At 53.9% G+C, this 17,283-nt stretch overlaps 1 protein-coding gene across 3 annotated transcripts in view; it reads right to left on the bottom strand.

The window, feature by feature from the left end:
* Positions 1-10,603, bottom strand: part of PALD1 (phosphatase domain containing paladin 1) — a 90,679-nt gene extending 80,076 nt beyond the window's left edge. The window contains exon 1 of one of the 3 annotated variants that reach the window (XM_064269666.1): positions 10,544-10,603. The gene's annotated coding sequence lies outside the window, so the exon portion shown is untranslated. Of the gene's footprint in view, positions 1-10,131; positions 10,296-10,543 lie in introns of those variants that run through there. The other 2 variants (XM_064269664.1, XM_064269667.1) reach the window with 2 other exon arrangements.
* Positions 10,604-17,283: the final 6,680 nt, after the last annotated feature.

The raw sequence follows: 17,283 nt of genomic DNA, 5'->3' as shown, positions 1-17,283 counted from the left end.
TGGAGTGAACAAGGCCAAGGCAAACACAAAAGAGGGCCCAGGGCTTGCTCCCTCCTCTCGCCCCAACACTGGCAAGTTAACTGCAGCAAAATGTTCATATCAATCCAATTACACTCACATGGTTAATTGGAAATAGGTTGGCTTTCTGGCTTTATTAGTATTTAACTTTTGTGTTACAGCTATGCAAAACCTGTAAGTATAAGGCCTTTATGCCTAGTTTTACATTTGTACACACTTTAGGTATATTCTTATAAAAATAATAAATCAACAAGAGAAACCTGTGAGATTTTTGTTTTCTCTCCCTTTAAAAGGGAGTCCACAAAAGACACCTATTGTATGATGCTGTTTATATGAAATGTCCAGAATAGGCTTGTATGATGCCGTTTATATGAAACGTCCAGAATAGGTTTGTATGATGCCGTTTATAGGAAATGTTCAGAATAGGCAAATCTACAGAGACAGAAAGTGGATGACTAGGCTGGCCAGGGACATGGGGAGTGGCTACTAAGGGGTACAGGGTATTTTTTGGGGTGATTAAAATGTTCTGGAAGCCCTGGTGGCACAGTGGTTAAGTGCTACGACTGCTAACCATGAGGTTGGCAGTTTGAATCCACCAGGCGCTCCTTGGAAACTCTATGCGGCAGTTCTACCCTGTCCTGTATGGTCGCTATGAGTCGGAATCAACTCGACGGCAGTTGGTAAAATGTTCTAAAACTGATTGTGCCGATGGATGCACAACTGAAGACACTCAAAGCCAATGAATTGCACACTCTAAATCGGTGACTTGTGTGCCATATGAATTATATCTCAATAAAGCTGTTCCTCCAGGGACAGGAGGGCCCAGTCCCTGGAGAAGGAGCTCATGCGTGGTAGAGGGTCAGCGAAAAACAAGAAGACCCTCAAAGAGAAGGACTGATAAAGTGGCTGCAACAACGAGCTTAAACATAGCAGCGGCTGTAGGATGGTGCAGGGCCAGGAAGTGTTCCGTCCTGTTGTACAGGGGTTGCTATGAGTCGGAACTGATTTGAGGGCACCTAACAACAACAACAACAAAGCTGTTAAAAGGGAGGAGAGATCCCTATACTACCCAGGTTTGAGCAGTACTATGCTGGGAATCAAGAAGCCCACTTTCGCCTCCTCTCCTCACCCTCCCCCTACAGCGCCCCAAGGGCGAAGGAGAATGAGGCCACGATGAACCCCTAAGTCACAAAGCAACCCCATCGCTAGGTGCGCAGGTGGCTGCCCTGCCACCTCCCAAGACAGCATTCCTCTCCCCTGGAACCCGCTCAGTACAACAATATGGAGGCACTACTTTGAATTACTAAATTAGGAAAAACTCACAACAGTGGAAGCCCCCAGTGATTCGCTTATTCTTGGATGGTACTGTCAAGAAAAGAAAGGTGACAATATAGGTTCGGTGCCTCTGTGATCTGACTGGCTAGGTCAGGGTAGAGTCAGGAGCGTGAAAATCTAACCAAGGCAGCCTCTCTGCCTCAGAAGGCCGCAGACACGCCACCCTCCACCCATACACGCCAGGCAAAGAAAGGATTCTTACCGGTGAAACCCAAAGCACACTGCCCAAAAAAGAGCCAACCAGGGCAACAAGATGGGTCTGGAGAGCCCTTCTTCTGTGGACCCAACACAGCCTTCCCCGGGCCTATTACGCCAAGGACACTTCACAGAGGCAGGAAGAGGAAGCCCCACTGGCCGGCTGGGGTGCGGGGGCAGCGCTGTAGCCAGCTCAAGTGCACGTCCACCCACACACCCAGACCCCCTGCCACCAACTCGTCTGCCCCCAGGACCAGTCGCCAAAAGGCCGATTTTGGACAGACCAATGCCTTTTGTTCCAATACCACCCTCTTCCAGAAACCTGCTCTAAATTTACCACTCCAGGAAGCCTTCACTCTGTCTCCCCCAAGCCTCGCCAAGCCGCAGCTCAAGGCCAGCGGGAGGTGGACAAGATGCCCCATCCAGAAGGAAGCCAGGCTGCTCGTGCACCCCAGGCTCCCAACTCTCTGGGCGTCAGCTCCAAAGACCCAGTCCCAGGGACATGCTAGGGGCTCAGATGGCAGCGCTGGGGGGAGCAGGTGTCACTCTAAGACAGTTTATTGTTCTTCACTGCTCTTGCGTCAGACCCAACTCACGATGACCCCACGCACAACGAAATGAAATGGCTGGTGCCCAGTCCTGCGGGGACAGTGTGCCACTATGATCCACAGAGCTTTCGCCGGCTGATTTTTAGAAGCAGATAGCCAGGCCTTTCTTCCTAACCAATCTTCGTCTAGAAGCTCCGCTGAAGCCTGTTCAGCAGCACAGCAGCACACGAGCCTCCAGCGGCTGCACGTGAGGTGCGCTGGCAGGGAATCGAACCTGTGGAAGGCGAGACTGCTACCACTGAACCACCAACATCCTCGCTCCAAGACAGACAGCTAAGGGGAAAAAAGCAGGCCTCAGAGCCATGGACCAAGCACGAGTCCACTATATATCCGAAAATGAAAAACATACAAATTCACACACAGGCCCAGCAAAGATGATAAAAGGACACCCAGCAAACTGCCGTTACCCTGGGGAGAAGAGGTGGTCCAGACGGGGAAAGGGGAGCTTTTATATTTTACTCTCTCTATGAAGCTACTGCCTGTATCTTTTGTAGAGATAATTATTCGATTTTTATTTAAATATCTTTAAAAGTAATAAGGGCCCCCATGAACTGGTAAATGGAGAAGCAAGCTCAGTACATCATACTACTTAGCAATAGAAGAGGCATAAACTACACACACAACATGGATGAGTCTAAAAAACAGCACACGGAATAAAAGAAGCGAGACACAAAAAACTACATGGTATGTAATTTCACTTACATGAAAGTCTAGAAAAAAACAAAACCATACTGATGGAGCGGAGGGAAGTGGGCCTGGGACCAGGGGTAGCACAAGGGAACGTTTTGGGGTGATGGACGTGTCCTAACACGTGACCGTGGGGTGGTGGTGTGACCATATACGTTTACCAACACTCAGCAAACAGTACACTTACAATGGGTGGATTTCACGGGCTGTACATTACACCCCCCTTGAAGCTGCTTTTTAAAAAGTAGCAGAGGGAATGAGGAGTGGCTGCTTAATGGGCATGGGGTTTCCTTTGGGGTGATGAAAATGTCCTGGAACTTGACAGAGGCGGCTGGTTGCACAACATGGCGAGTGTACTAAATGCCGCTGAACTGTACACTTTAAAATGGCTAATTCATGTTATGAACTTCCCCTCCTTTTTTTTTTTTTTGCAGAGTAGATATACATTTTTTTTATTGTAATTTAGATGAAGGTTTACAGGACAAGTTAGTTTCTCATCAAATGAAACACACACATTGTTTTGTGACATTGATTGCCAACCCCATGACGTGTCAACGCTCTACCTTCTCGATCTTGGGATCCCCATGACCAGCTTTCTTGTTCCCTCCTGCCTTTTCGTCTGCTCCTGGGCTGGTGTGCTCCTTTAGTCTCATTTTGTTTTATGGGCCTGTCTAATCTTCAGCTGAAGGGTAAACTTCAGGAGGGACTTCAGTACTGAGTTAAAAGGGTGTACAGAGGCCATACTGTTGGGGTTTCTCCAGTCTGTCAGAGCAGTAAGTCTGGTCATTTTTTGTGATACAGAATTTTGTTCTACATTTTTCTCCAGCTCTGTCTGGGATCCTCTATTGTGATGCCTGTAAGAGCAGTCGGTGGTGGTAGCCGGGCACCATCTAGTTGTGCTGGACTCAGTCTGGTGGAGGCTGTGGTAGTTGTGGTCAATTTTTTTTTAAGTAAGGTAGGCAGGAACATAATTACTGCATCCTTTTCGCAGATGAGAAAAGTGGGTTCAGAGGAGGTAGTCAACTGCCAGCCCAGGGCTTGTCCATCTGAGGCTCTGTGCATACCCCACCCCCCGCCCCCGCCCCAGGGCTCTGCAGTTCTGGGGCCTGATCTCCAGGAGGGCCCTTCTCTGGAACACTTGGAAACCAGAGCTTCCCCAACAGGCCTGGAGTTGGCCCAGCGGAGCTACACCTGCAGGAGGCTCCAAAAGTCTACCAGCTCCATCGCAAAGAGGGCTGCCTTGGGAGGGAGCCCCCGTCAAGAAGGCGCTGGAGCTAAAGCTAAACCACCACTGGCAAGGACAAGAGGAGGGAGGGGTCCCCCATCAGACAGAGGCTGGAGAAGAGGGCTTCTAGGCCCTGCCAGGCAGGGTCCGGGGCTCAGATGGGCGCTGGCCCTGGGGAGTAAAGGCATCAGCACCAACTCCAGTGGCCTTAGGAGAGTAGCAGTCAAAGGAGCCATACCCACTGGCCACTTTGAGGCCAGTAAATCAAAAACCCAAACCAAACCCAGTGACGCTGAGTCGATTCTGACTCATGGCAACCCTACAGAACAGAGTAGAACTGCCCCATAGAGTTTCCAAGGAGCACCTGGAGGATTCGAACTGCCAACCCATTGGTTAGCAGCCATAGCACTTAACCACTACGCCACCAGAGTTTCCTGAGGCCAGGAGGAGTACGGTTAATACCTTCACAGGGTACTCTGGTTCCAGGAAAAGGGAAAGAAAAGGGGAGGAGGGCTTCCTTCTGTGTTGTCTAAACAGTACCTTCAAAAACGCCATGTGTCCCTGTCTTCCACTCCAGGGGGGCCAGACAGAGGCCAGCACTGCCTGCACAGTCAGGGCCCAGGGCTCAGCAGGACCAGTGGCTGGCAGGGGCCAGGGTCGTCTGAGGGCACCCACCCCTCCCCAAGCACGGCCCCTAAACCAGCCTCTTGGCAGACAGGCCGCTTCTGTGGGCAAGGACCAGAAGGCAGCTGTGGACCCACAGCTCTCCCAGCACCACACCCTCCCTCCTCCTGGAATTTCCAAAAGCCGTAGTTCCCAGGGATCCCACAGGGTCAGCAGTGACAAAACCAGTGCCCAAAGCCCTCGACCCTGTTGGGGAATGAGACACTCCCTACTGCCTGCCTTGGGGTACAGGTGACCCCAGATGCCCTATGCTGTCTCCGAGTACCCTAGCTCTAGCCCAAGCACAGGAGCATCCCTTCGAGCCAAAGCCAGTCCCTGTGCCGATTACAGGAAACACATCAAATACCTCCCAAGGTCCAGGAATTCCACCACTGGACATTCACCTCTTGGGAATGGCTATAAAAGTTTTTGTTCAAAGGCATTCCAAAGGAGAGGATCTATTAACTCATGCCTATCTTAGATAAAAGCAAAAACAGGTATGTTGACGCTGGAGCACAGTCTGGAGCTCCAAACTCCAAAAAGAGGGGCCCCAGGGGCTGGAGGGCACTAACAAGAGGGCAGGAGGGTTCTCTGGAGAATTGGGGTGGGGTGGGGGGGAATATGATTCTGAAAAGGGAAAGTGAGAGGTCCAGAATTCCAGTGGGCCTCCAGCTTCTGCGTCCTACCAGAGTGGAAGGGATGGAAGGTCCTTCCTGACCAGCTGGGTGTGCTGATCAGGGCCCCTCCCCAGGCCCACAGACCTGCTCTGTTCCCTAAACACACCAAGCTGTCACATCTTCACCCCTCAGCACAGGCTGCTCTTCCTGCTTGAGAAATCTTCCCTCACCTTACAAACACTTCATGCAGTGTCACCCCTGCCACCTACCCCTGCCCCCAGGTCAGCCATTCCCTCCCTCCAGCTTCCACCTACAAGGCACCGGTGGTTCCTGGTAGAGTGTATGGCCTCTCTCACCTCCTGGCAGGCGTGAGTCTAATTCACCTATGGGTCCTCTGCACCTCATGCCGAACCCAGGGGTCAGGAAAAGCCAGGAACCCTGAACGAGATGCTGCCTGGTGCCTTCTCACCACGTGGCACTGTGGAAGCATCTGGGTCCCCCGGGTCTCTTCTTCTGCAGAGAAAACTTAATCACGTAACAGCAGCAGCTCGTGTTTATCCAGCACTTACTATGGGCCACACACTACCCGGATGGCCCTTAATGTACTATCTTCTCTCATTCTTGTAACACTCTTATAAAGGAGTGGTGGTGTGGTGGTTAAGCGCTCAGTTGCCAACTAAAAGGTTGACAGCTGGAACCCACCAGCTGCTCCATGAGAGAAATACGTGGCAGTCTGCTTCTGTAAAGACTTACAGCCTTGGAAACCCTAAAGGGCAATCCTACTGTGTTCTGTGTAAGTCGAAATAAACTTGACAGCAACAGTTTTTTTTTTTACTGTCATTGACTCTGTTACACAAAGGAACAAGGCAGAGAGGTTAAGTGAGTTACCCAGGGGCACACAGCTAGTGAGGAAAGGAACGGAATTCAGAGCCCAGTGGGCTGGTTCCTTTCATTACAGGTCCACTGGGGGCAGGAGGATGTTCAGGGGAGCACTGGTCAGGCCAAATGACCTCCAAGTATAACAAAAGACACTGAGCTCCCAGCTTCAAACCCCAACCCTCCATGGAAGATGAACTCAAGAGCCGTTGAAGGCCAGTGCTCCCAGGCCTCCTCTGTCCCCATTTCCCAAGCAAAGGCCCAGGGGAAGCAGAACATCCCCCCAGACCCATCCAGCTGTGGCCCCATTGAAAGGCCAGCCCAGGACCATCCCTGTGCCCAGTGCTAGTTACAGGAAACATAAAAGCCCCATCTGCAGTTACCTTGGTCCAGACCAGGGAGGCACACAGCTGCCCGCTGGGAGGCGAGAGCCATGATTTGGGGCTATTCTTAGCAAATCACTGGCTCCCACTCCAGAGGCCTGGCAGGCACAGGCCAAGCAGCCATACACCCTGTCTACCATCTCCTGACCCTGCATATAAGGTTCCACAGGGCGGAGAAGGGCTGGTGGGCAAGAGGCGGGGACAAAGCCTTCAGCTTTCACAAGAGGGGCAGCCTGGACTGTCCAGCCTCCCCTAGGCTCTGCCTCTGGCAAGCCTGACCAGCCTTCAAGGCAGACAAGAGCCTCTGCCCAGGTCCCAGGCTGAGAGCCATGCACCTAGCTGCTGAAGAAGCTGTAGAAAGTCTGGCCACAGAAGAAAGGCCCATAATCAATGTCCCATGGGCTGCATGCTCAGTCTACACCAGGCAGTGGGCAACGTGCTTTCCATAGATTGTCCGACATTTAACCCTCACCACATCCCAAGGGTAGGAGTTCCTGCCCCTCGTTTTAAAGATGAGGAAACTAAGAAAATAAATAACTTGGCCAAGGTCACATGGTGAGGTAGAGGTCAAGCTATATCCAGAATCTGGGCTGGCTCCCAACGCCCAGGGTGGGCAGAGGGAACACTCCTGTAGCCAGAAGGTAGGAGACTCCCTCCCTGTCCAAACCCAGGGTTTAGGGGAGGAGTCCACACCAGGGAGTAATGCCACTCATGAAAGACCCAACTGCATTTCTACTCCTCCCCTCCCCTAGAGCTTCTCCCATCCTTGCCAAAGACCCTCAAGCTTGGGTTCAAAAGGAGGGACCTACCGCCAAGTTCTCCTATCCATGGAGGCAAAAATCAGTTGGAACACGCTACCCCGCCCACACCACCTCACTTCAGGAAGCTTCTGGACACCCAGGGAAGATAAGAATCAAAGGTTCAAGGAACCCTTGATGGTACTTTAGGCATAGCCCAGCCCTGGAACTGGGTAGTGCAAATTTGCACTAAACTACTAACCAAAAGATTGGTGGTTCGAACCCACCCAGTGGCACCATGGAAGACGAGCCTGGTGACCTACTTCTATAAGATTCAAAAACAAACAAACCAGCTGTCATCAAGTATAAGATTACCCACCCATTTACTACCATCGAGTCGATTCCGACTCATAGTGACCCTATACAACAGAGTAGAACTGCCCCATAGGGTTTCCAAGGAGCGCCTGGCAGATTCAAACTGCCGACCTCTTGGTTAGCAGCCGTAGCACTTAACCACTACGCCACCAGGGTTTGCAGTATGAGATTACAGCCATTAAAAACCCTGTGAAGCACAGTTCTACCCTAAAGCACTTGGGGACACCATGAGTTGGAAATCGGCTCAACGGCAAAGAGTTTTTTTAGAACATGAAAGTGGGAGGCCAAATGGCTCTCCAAGTATAATGGAGGATACTGAGCCCCCATCTTCAAAGTGGGATTCCAGACACGAGGCCACATGACAGGTACAACCTGAACACAGGTGCACCCAACAGAACAGCTTCTGGACCCTGCCGCCACACAGAGCAATAGTGATAACTGAGCAATGGAGCCTCAGATGCTATCTCAGTCTGTCTTTGGCTTCTGCTGTCAGGTGACTCTGGCAGGTATATGTGTCTGTGTCCCAGATGTGGTCTATGTGGACTTCCTATATATGTCTGCCCCTGCACATGTCTGTGTCCCTGTGTGCATGACTGCATCTGTCCACCTGGTCACATGCACGTCTGTGTCTCTGGACTCCTGCCCACCTGTACTACTGCCTCCCTGTGTCTGTCTTCAGCCTTTTCTGTATCCACTTCCTCTATGTTTCTGCCCGTGTGTCTAAACCTGAGCGCGCACACACGTCTCTGTCCACACAAGCATCACCCACCTGTGGCTGGGTGAACTAGGTCAACGTGGGCCACCTGTTTGGAGGCAGGTGGGTGTGTTCACCCAAGTTTTCGCAGTGCCAGCCAAGGGCTGCAAGCGAGCTGGCAACTCCCACACCCAGAGCAGAGCAGTGCCCAAGGCCACAGCCCAAGCACACTGCCACCGCAGTGTTCCAGAAAAGCAGAAACCTGCCAGGGACATTGCGGGGGGCACAGTCCTGGAAGGGGGGACAGAGCCCCAGACATGGCAGAACCTCTACCTGAGGCCTGTCTGCACTCACAGGAAACAGCGTCTGGCCCAGTGCCTCTCAGCCTCCCAGCCTCACCCCCAACCCCCAGCAATGGAGGCGCTTCAGAAAGGAAGTGAGACTTCCTCCCACTTGCCTCTGAACCTCCTGTAAGGCTGGCTCTAGACGTCAAACCTCGGGAGCCTCAAGGCAACTGGGAGAGTCCCGTGCTCAGCCTAACCCACCTGCAGAAAAATATAACCTGGGGGTGGGGGACACACATACCCAGAAGCACTCCCCAGCTCTCCCACTGCTCACTGGCCTTGGAGGCGGTGAGCGGTCCTAATTACTAGGAGGTACTGAGGAGAGGTGGGTACTGAGCTGGAGCACTTTAAACACATCTGAATGGTGTCATGAGAGCTGGATGCTAGCTCCCCGTGACCAATTACAACCAGTATCACTCCTTTAGCAATTAATCATGTGTGTAGCCTCTTGGCATTTCCACTACCATTGTCCAGGACTCGCAACAAACCTCCTATCAGCCAACTTTCTGTGTTTGTCTTGCTTTCCCACAGAGCTAAGCCAAATGAGGACAGACCCCCTCCGGTCCTTCACCACCCATGCCCCCCCAGGCAGAGCCCTCCCTGGCAGTTAAGAAATGCTTAGTAACTGGATCCCACTGTTCTGCAAGGAGTTGGTGCCTGCACCTCTGGTTGGAAGAGTCAATAAGCCTAGAAGCTTCTCGAGGCCCCAAAGCTCTTTTTCATTTCTGACTCCCCAAGAGACAAACCTGTTCCAAGCATCCTGGCACCTTAAAGAGCTTGGTGCAGACGGCCTTTCTCACACCACACTCTCACACCACACTCTGCCTCCTGACAGGTCACTGCCCCTTATGAAGTTGAAAAGGCATTCTCCTGGGATACTCAGGCCGACTGAAGTGGAAGGCCACATGGGGCCCTGGATCCAAGCCAAAGCCCACTGAAACCTCTGGACCCCTCTGTGGGCCTCTAGAGAGCAGCCCAGCAGCCTGTCTCTGGATCCTGAAACTTCTCAGGAAGCCGGGCTGTGGGCTGCCAGACCAGGCCTGGCAATGAAGAGTGGGGGTCTCACCAGCCCAGGTCTACCCAGTCCGGGGGAAATCGCAGGAGAACAGAGTTCCCCAGGCCCCATATACAAAACGACTCAATAACGGTTCGCTGTTCCACATCTGAGCTCCCACTTCCCTCCCTGGCACCAACGCCGTGCCGATTTAGGGTGGTGAGAAGGAATGGTGGTAGCCAGCACCACTCCCCTCCGGGGAACCTGGAGAAATGTGCGCTCAAGGGGTGGGGGAGTGGGCGGTCCAAGCAGCCCGGCTGGGGTGCGCGGAGTCCGACCGGCCCTCCCCTCGCCAGCCCAGGATCCGGACGCGTCGGTACCTGCCTGCCCGAGGCTCCCGGGGGCATCCGCACTTCTGCGGCCGGCGCGCTGCGCCCGAATTGCGGGCGCCGAGTTAGGCAGCGGCGGGGCTCGCCAGGCGCGGGCTCCGGCTCCTTCCTCCCAACTTCCCCAGCCCATTCGTGGGCAGAGGCGACTCCGGAGGCGGGCGGGCGGGCCGGGCGGTACGAGGCGAGGCCAAGAGAGCCAAGACCACGAAAGCCGGTGCCCGCGCTCGCCTGCTGTGCGAGCCGCGCGCCTGGACCAGCTCGCGCCGCGCCGCTCCCCCGCGTCCCCCACGCCGAGGGGCGGGCCCGACCGGCCGCCAATCACGGCGCCCGCAGCCGCGGGGCCCGCGGAGCCCCGGCCCCGGCTGCGGAGGGGCGGGGGGCTCGGATTTAAAGACACACTCACCCCAGGCCGGGACGGACTGGCAGCGCAGAGCCGCCGCTCCCCGGCAGGGATGGAGCGGCGGGCCCCAACTTCCCCAGCCGCGCTTCCTGCCTAAACCCGCCCCCCAAACCCGCCGCCCTCGCAGGGAGGAAGAGTCTGGGGCGGGGGCAGACTGCCCGGGAAACCAGTTCCTCTTCCCTTGTCATTAGCTCGGCTCCTTCTGGAAGGTGCCCCAGCGCTCCATCCAGCCTTCCTCGCGGGAGAACGCAGCACAGGCTCTCGACGCCACACCCCCTCCCAGACTCCAGCTCCGTGGAGGTAGGCGGGCCTGGGCTACCCTGGCCCTCTCTGCTCAAAGCCAGGCCGAGCTCCGGCGGGACCGAGACGAGAATCCGGGCTCTGGGCTCCGTCTTATTCTCTGTGCTGTGCGACCTGAGCCAGGTGATCGCCCTCTCTGGGCCCGAGCCACCCCAGCTGTCAAAAGCCAAGTCCCTAAGGAGCGAAGTATCCGATCAACCGTGGGCTTCTCCTAATTCTGGACTCCCGGACACGCAGGGAAATGCGCCCCCTCAGACCCTGGAGGCGAAAAGGGAGCAGTAGAGGAGGACCTCCAGGAGGGGAGGGAGTCCCTCTGCCCCCACCCTCACGGCTCCTGGCAGTGACACCCACAATCTCTGGCCCCCACGAGAGTCTGTCCCAGCCTCCCACGCCGCGCCGGGCTGGCACCCACCCCGATGCTCCTGCGGCCCCCGCCACCCTCGGCTCACACGCCCCGCAGGCACCCGCGTGCGTTCACTCTCTCGTCGCTGCTTCTTCTCAGGGAGACGGGCTTTGTTGTGTTTGGTGAGTCATTTCCTCCTTCTGTAGCTCCACACTCGGGAAATCCTTCTTCCTCACCTACCACTACCTGCCTCGCCCCTTCCCAAGTCCCGGAAGTCAGGACTGGAGCGGGACTCAACCGGACCGGGAAGCTCCAAGATGAAGGCAGCGCTGGCCCTGCCTCTCTCCAAAGTCAACCAGAGGGCGCTGGGCTGGGAGGACGTTGCTCCTGTGACCCTCCTAATAAAGACTACAAGAGGACTGGCTGTCATTTGTGGTACTCTGGCCATGTCCCTAGAACCACTTTAAGGGCTTCGCCTGGATTATTTTATGAGGCATAGAGGCAAGTACTTTATTATTCCTGTTTTATGGATGAGGAGACTGAGGCCCAAAACAGACTTTACCTCAGCCCCAGGCTTCCCCATGCCCCATCCAACGTGCCTGAGGAGAGCAGCAGAGAAACTCCAGGAGCGGCCTGGAGAAGCAGACCTCACCTTCAGAGTTCAGCAGAGCTAGAGTCAAATGGGCTCAGAGTTTACTGGCTGTGTGATCTGGGACAAGTGACATAAACTCCCTGATCCCAACTTCCTCATTCCCAAAACAGCCCATCCTCCTTCAAACAGGTGTTTGAGGAGCCAATGAGCCAGCACATGTGATGCCCAGGTGTAGTGCATGGGGCACCTTAGGGGCTCTATCCTTAAGCGTGGTTCCCTTCCTTCCTCCTCTGACCACGCCCCATATCCCACACCCCTCAGATTCACCAGCTGATGCCCTTGCCATCCTGAGGAAGCTGCACTACAGAATAATGCCCCCCCTCGCCCGAATGACTGGGAACAGGTTAGGGGCACACAAGCACACACATACACACACCCACACACTGCATCTGGTCCCCTCACCCTCCTCTCATACCCCAGCAGATGCTGCATGCTTGGATGTCTGCCTATCTAGACCAAGCTCCTGGAGGACAAGGGCCAGGTCTGACCTGTCCTGTGGTCCCCAGTACAGTGCCTGGCGCATCTTCATTCTTTCACTTGTCTTCACCATATGCACACTAGGTGCTCTTGTCGAATGAAGCGGCAAAGCCCAGGGCAGAGATTTCTCGGAAGAGCCAGAAATCAGGGCCCTCCTGGCACCAAAATGCAGCCTCAGGGCTCGGGTGATAGGCCCCAGAAGCTTGGAGGCATCTCAGGGAAGGTCCACAGACTGCATCCAAACCACAGTCCTCAGCCTCGTGGTCTACTCCCCAGCCCGCAGAGGGACTGCCAAGTTCCTGCTCAGAGCAGCGAGCAGCCTGGGGCTGGGGTCCCCCAACAATAAGAAGCCTTCAGGAGCAGATCTCCCAGACCCTGGGCCTAGGAGGGGGAAGGGAGCTGATCACTGGAGGAAAGAAGAAGGAACAGACACAGGGTAGCCCTAGGCACACCCAGAAGAAGGTACTCTGCCCTCTTTCCCCTGTCCTGGCCAGACGGGTAGAGAGAAAGAATCCACTGGGCTGGCAAAGTGGGCCAGCAAGGCTCCCTGAGAAGGCTGGAGCTCAGAGCAGAAGTCCAAAGACCCCTGAGAAAGGATCCATGGTCCCAGAACTGGACCTCAGAAAGTAGAAGGCTCTGGACATCCCCCCACTCACCTCCACGCTCCCTGCCGGCACTACCACCATTCCTCATCCCACATGCACAAGCGCCCAAAACAGCACTTCATCTTCTAAAAAATACCAGGACCCAATGGGCTGGAGAGGGATGTTGGCAAGGAGTGAGCTTCTTGGATCAGGTGGACACTTGAGACTATGTTGGCATCTCCTGCCTGGAGGGGAGATGAGAGGGTGGAGGGGGTTAGAAGCTGGCGAAAAGGACACAAAAAGAGAGAGTGGAGGGAGAGAGCGGGCTGTCTCATTGGGGGAGAGTAACTGGGAGTGTGTAGCAAGGTGTATATGGGCTTTTGTGTGAGAGACTGACTTGATTTGTAAACTTTCACTTAAAGCACAATAAAAATTATTTAAAAAAAAAAATGCCCGGACCCTGTGGGTACCTACATAAATAGGTGCTGGTGTGTGAACGTGTGTGCACACATATGTTGTTGGGTTGCTTGTATGTGAACTCCTGTTTGCAGGGGTATGAAGAAGGGTATGCATGTTTGTGCAGGTGTCTCGGCAGGCAGGTGGGAGTGTGGATGTGCAAGTGAGTGTGTGTGGATATGTGGGTATGTGCGGCACCCACACACCAACTCACCAGAGTCCAAAACCAGATGAGCTACTACCACCAAGAATAATGAGTAACCCCATTACTCACACTTTCAGAAGAATCGCCTGTGGCTGTCTGTAGGCTCCTCTGCCCAAGCAAGGTGTTAGTGCTCTTTGAAGAGAGCAACTCAGTGAGTCCCTGTGCAGAAACATAAGCTGTGGGAACCCCAAATTCCCTCGTGGAATCACACCAGTCAAGAATTGTTTCCTGACAGGCACAAATGATTGGCCGGAAGGCAGAGGAGCTGGTTTCGAACCAGCAAAGATGAGACTTGACAAAAGATGGGAACCATGCCTCTGCTGCTCTGCTCTGCTCCCAGTTCCACTCAGTCACCACAGGCTGAGTCCAACTGAGCCCCGAGGAATGGACAACGTCAGGGCAGAGAGCTGACCTGGCCTTGCTCCTCGTGGCCTTATTATCGCTAAAAACAGGAACACAGACCAGGTGGGTATCTTGGGGATAGCAGTCTTCCCCCAAGTCAGGTGGTCTCTGAGCCACAGGTAACTTATTCCTGGTACTTGTGTCCCAACTTAGACGATCCCCTGCTGTCTGCTCTGCCCGCCACATTGCCGTTCTCACTGCCTATCTGCCTTTCAGGCCCACTGCTCTACCTCCAGGACTCAGCCAAGCCAGGTGCCATCAAGTCAACTCTGACTCCCCAAGTATGTCCGAGTAGAACTGTGCTCCACAGTGTTTTCAGTGGCTGGTTTTCTGAAGTACATTGCCAGGCTTTTCTTCCAGGGCATCGCTGAGTGGACTGGAACCTCCAACCTTTCGGTTAGCAGTCAAAGCGCGTTAACCATTCGCACCACCCAGGGACTCCCAGGACCCAGAGCCCCACATTTATTCAGCTCCCCTTCTGTGTGATGTCTGGGGGTTAAAGACACTGGCTTTGAGCAGGACAGACCTAGGCCTGAATCTTACCTCAGCAACTTTATCGCTGTGTGACCTTGTTATGAATTGAATTGTGTCCCCCAGAAATTAATGTTGAAGTCCTAAACCCTGGTGCCTGTGAGCAGGACCTTGTTTTGGAAATAGAATCTTTGAAGTGTTATCCATTAACATGAGGTCTTACTAGAATAGGGCAGGTCCTGATCTAATGTGAGTCGTGTTCTATAAAAGAGAAGAAACACAAAGTGACAGAGGGAAAACAGCCACGGGGAGAGAAAGTTACGCGCAGCTGCAAGCCAAGGAAACGCCTGCGGCTACCAGAAGCTGGAGGAGACAGGAAAGGACCTTGCCCTAGAGCCCTGGGAGAACACAGGGCCCTGCTGACACCATGAATTCAGACTACCAGACAAGAAGCTCTTGTTCTTTAGAGCCACCCACTTTGTGATATTTTGTTACAGAAGCCCTAGGAAACTAATACAGACAGGATACATTTCACCCTGTTTTGCTGAGTCTCATTTTCCTCATCCATAAAGTGGTCAGAAGAGCAGGTCCTGCCTCCTGAGAGTGTCTGGAGAATTAAACGGGTCCCTGGCACTCAGTGAGGCTCCCTGATGGCAGCTGCTGTTGTGTCTACTCTTATTGCCAGGCAAGCTCACGAGTTCAGGTTCCACCTCCTTTGGGCAGCCTTCCCTGGTCCCCTCCCCTCCCCCACCCTTGGGGTCCCTGCTCTGGACTCCTTCGCTTCCACCCTCACTGCCCTGCAGGGTCCTGAGACCTGAGCGCCCCAGCCTGGCACAGAATAGGTGCTCAATACTTGGCAACATAGTTATCAGCAGGATTCTTCATTGTATTGATCATATCTTCCATCCTAATTGTTGCTTAATGGATACTGAGTTTCTATTTGGGGTGATGAAAAACTTTTGGAAATGGATAGTGGTGATAGCTGATGGACTTCAGAAACTAGACGGTTCAGGATCTTTCCCCACTCACCTCCACACTCCCCCTCAGAGGGTGAGGGGACAGTGCTGACTACAGCCAAGCCAGGACCCATAGGTGACCTGACTTCTTCTGCAAGAGTGGCCTGGTTTGTCCCTCCCTCTGCAACCCAGCCCAGCCAGCTCGAGCTGTCCTCTCTCTGAAGGCTGGGGCACTGGAGAGTTTACCTCTTTCCGGTGGGGTGGCTCAGACCACACAGGACAGCTACCCCATGCCCCCACACCCCAGTAGCCTTCACCACTCCACTCCTCCAGCTTCAGTGGACTCCCAGCTGATCTGACCATGCCTGGGGTCTGTGTCCCAGGAATGTGGGTCCTGAGTCCCCAGCAGAACCCCAGCCTCTGGGGTTAGATTAAAAGGTTGCGCTGCTGTCCATCCGGGCACAGAAGAGTCTCAAGGGGCAGGGTACCAGGATACCAGACATCATCTTCTGGTTTCTGAAGGGCTGTGGGGAGAGACTAAGGGCTCACAGACAGCTGAGCCCTGTCTCAGGAGGAGCTGCTCAAGTGTCTGAGCTCCATGCAACATCGATTTGGAAGTTTCTAACCCTCAGCTCAGGACACGGAGGTGAGCAAGACCCCGCCCTGCCCTCAGGCACTCACATTCCCATGGGAAAGGCAGACAGGTGAGTGGTCATTTCAGAGCAATGTTTGCTGCAGGGGGAGGTAGAATCAGGGTGCTGGTGGAACAGAGATGGGAGCATTCAGCTGAGCAGACACACGCCCTTCCAGGGTCAGCTGGGGTGAAAGCGGGTGCTTCCTAGGGCCCTGCTAACTCTAGCGAAGTGCAATGGTTCGTTCCAGCTTCAGCAACAGACAGAGCTGAGTTTTAATTACATTTCCACCACTTATTAGCTGTGTGGCCTCAGGCAAGTTGCTTAAACTCTCTCAGCATGTTTCCATGTCTATAAAATGGGGATAGTTATATCTACCTCAAAAGGGTTTTGAGACTCACTGAACTAATCCATTTAAAGCCCTTAACAAACGGCTGTTGGAAAGGAAGCTCAATCCATAGTAATATTTGTGGTTACTATTGCCATCAAAGATGCCCTGGGAGGCTGCATCCCTGTGCCGTCGCCTCCTCCCTCCCCTAGCCAGCACTTTTACAGTGCCCCCAACATGCAGAGAGTCCCCCGACCCCACTGCAGAATCCCAGGCTCTGGACACTGAGAAGAATGGGGACCAGGGAAACTGCCAAACCCTGCAGCAGGGAGACCATCCATCCCTGAATAAACAGTCTGTCACCCTTCCCTCCCACTCTTTCTCTCCTTTAAATAACCCAGATCTGTTGCCCAGTTGTCTCCAAGCAACGCCACTCGAGGCTCACAAGGATGTCTCACTCTGACAGGGCCATTTATGAAGATGCTGCAGGGGGGTGGGGGCAGGGAGGGGCTACATACAGCCTCCTTCGGGACCCCAAGAACCTTCCTGTGGTGGGCTCCTTGGCCCCAGAAGCAGAGCTCCTGCTCTCACCCTCACAGACGGGTGGGCAGGGTGAATGCTTGCTCACCAGACCATCTGATGAGCGGCTGAGGCCCCCAGACTTACAGGCAATCTCCCAGACTCTATAAAACTTGGGACACACGGCCACACTAACTGGCTATATTATTGCAGCCTAGTCACCCAGCCTGTCTGAGTCTCATGACCGTTAGTGTTAGGAAATAGTTTTGATGAGGGGTGGGGAAGAGACACCCTCATACATTTTGGCAGCATCTATAGAAACAACAAATGCACAGACCCTTTGCCTCAGCAATTCCATTTCTAGGAATTTAGTCCAGAGATATGCTTGTTCTTAGGTGCCATTGAGTCAGTTCTGATT

The sequence above is a fragment of the Loxodonta africana genome, chromosome 16, assembly GCF_030014295.1.
Source record: "Loxodonta africana isolate mLoxAfr1 chromosome 16, mLoxAfr1.hap2, whole genome shotgun sequence".
Taxonomy (NCBI): domain Eukaryota; kingdom Metazoa; phylum Chordata; class Mammalia; order Proboscidea; family Elephantidae; genus Loxodonta; species Loxodonta africana.
Note: the sequence above shows the minus strand (reverse complement) of the source record. Positions and strands in the feature narration are given on the sequence as shown.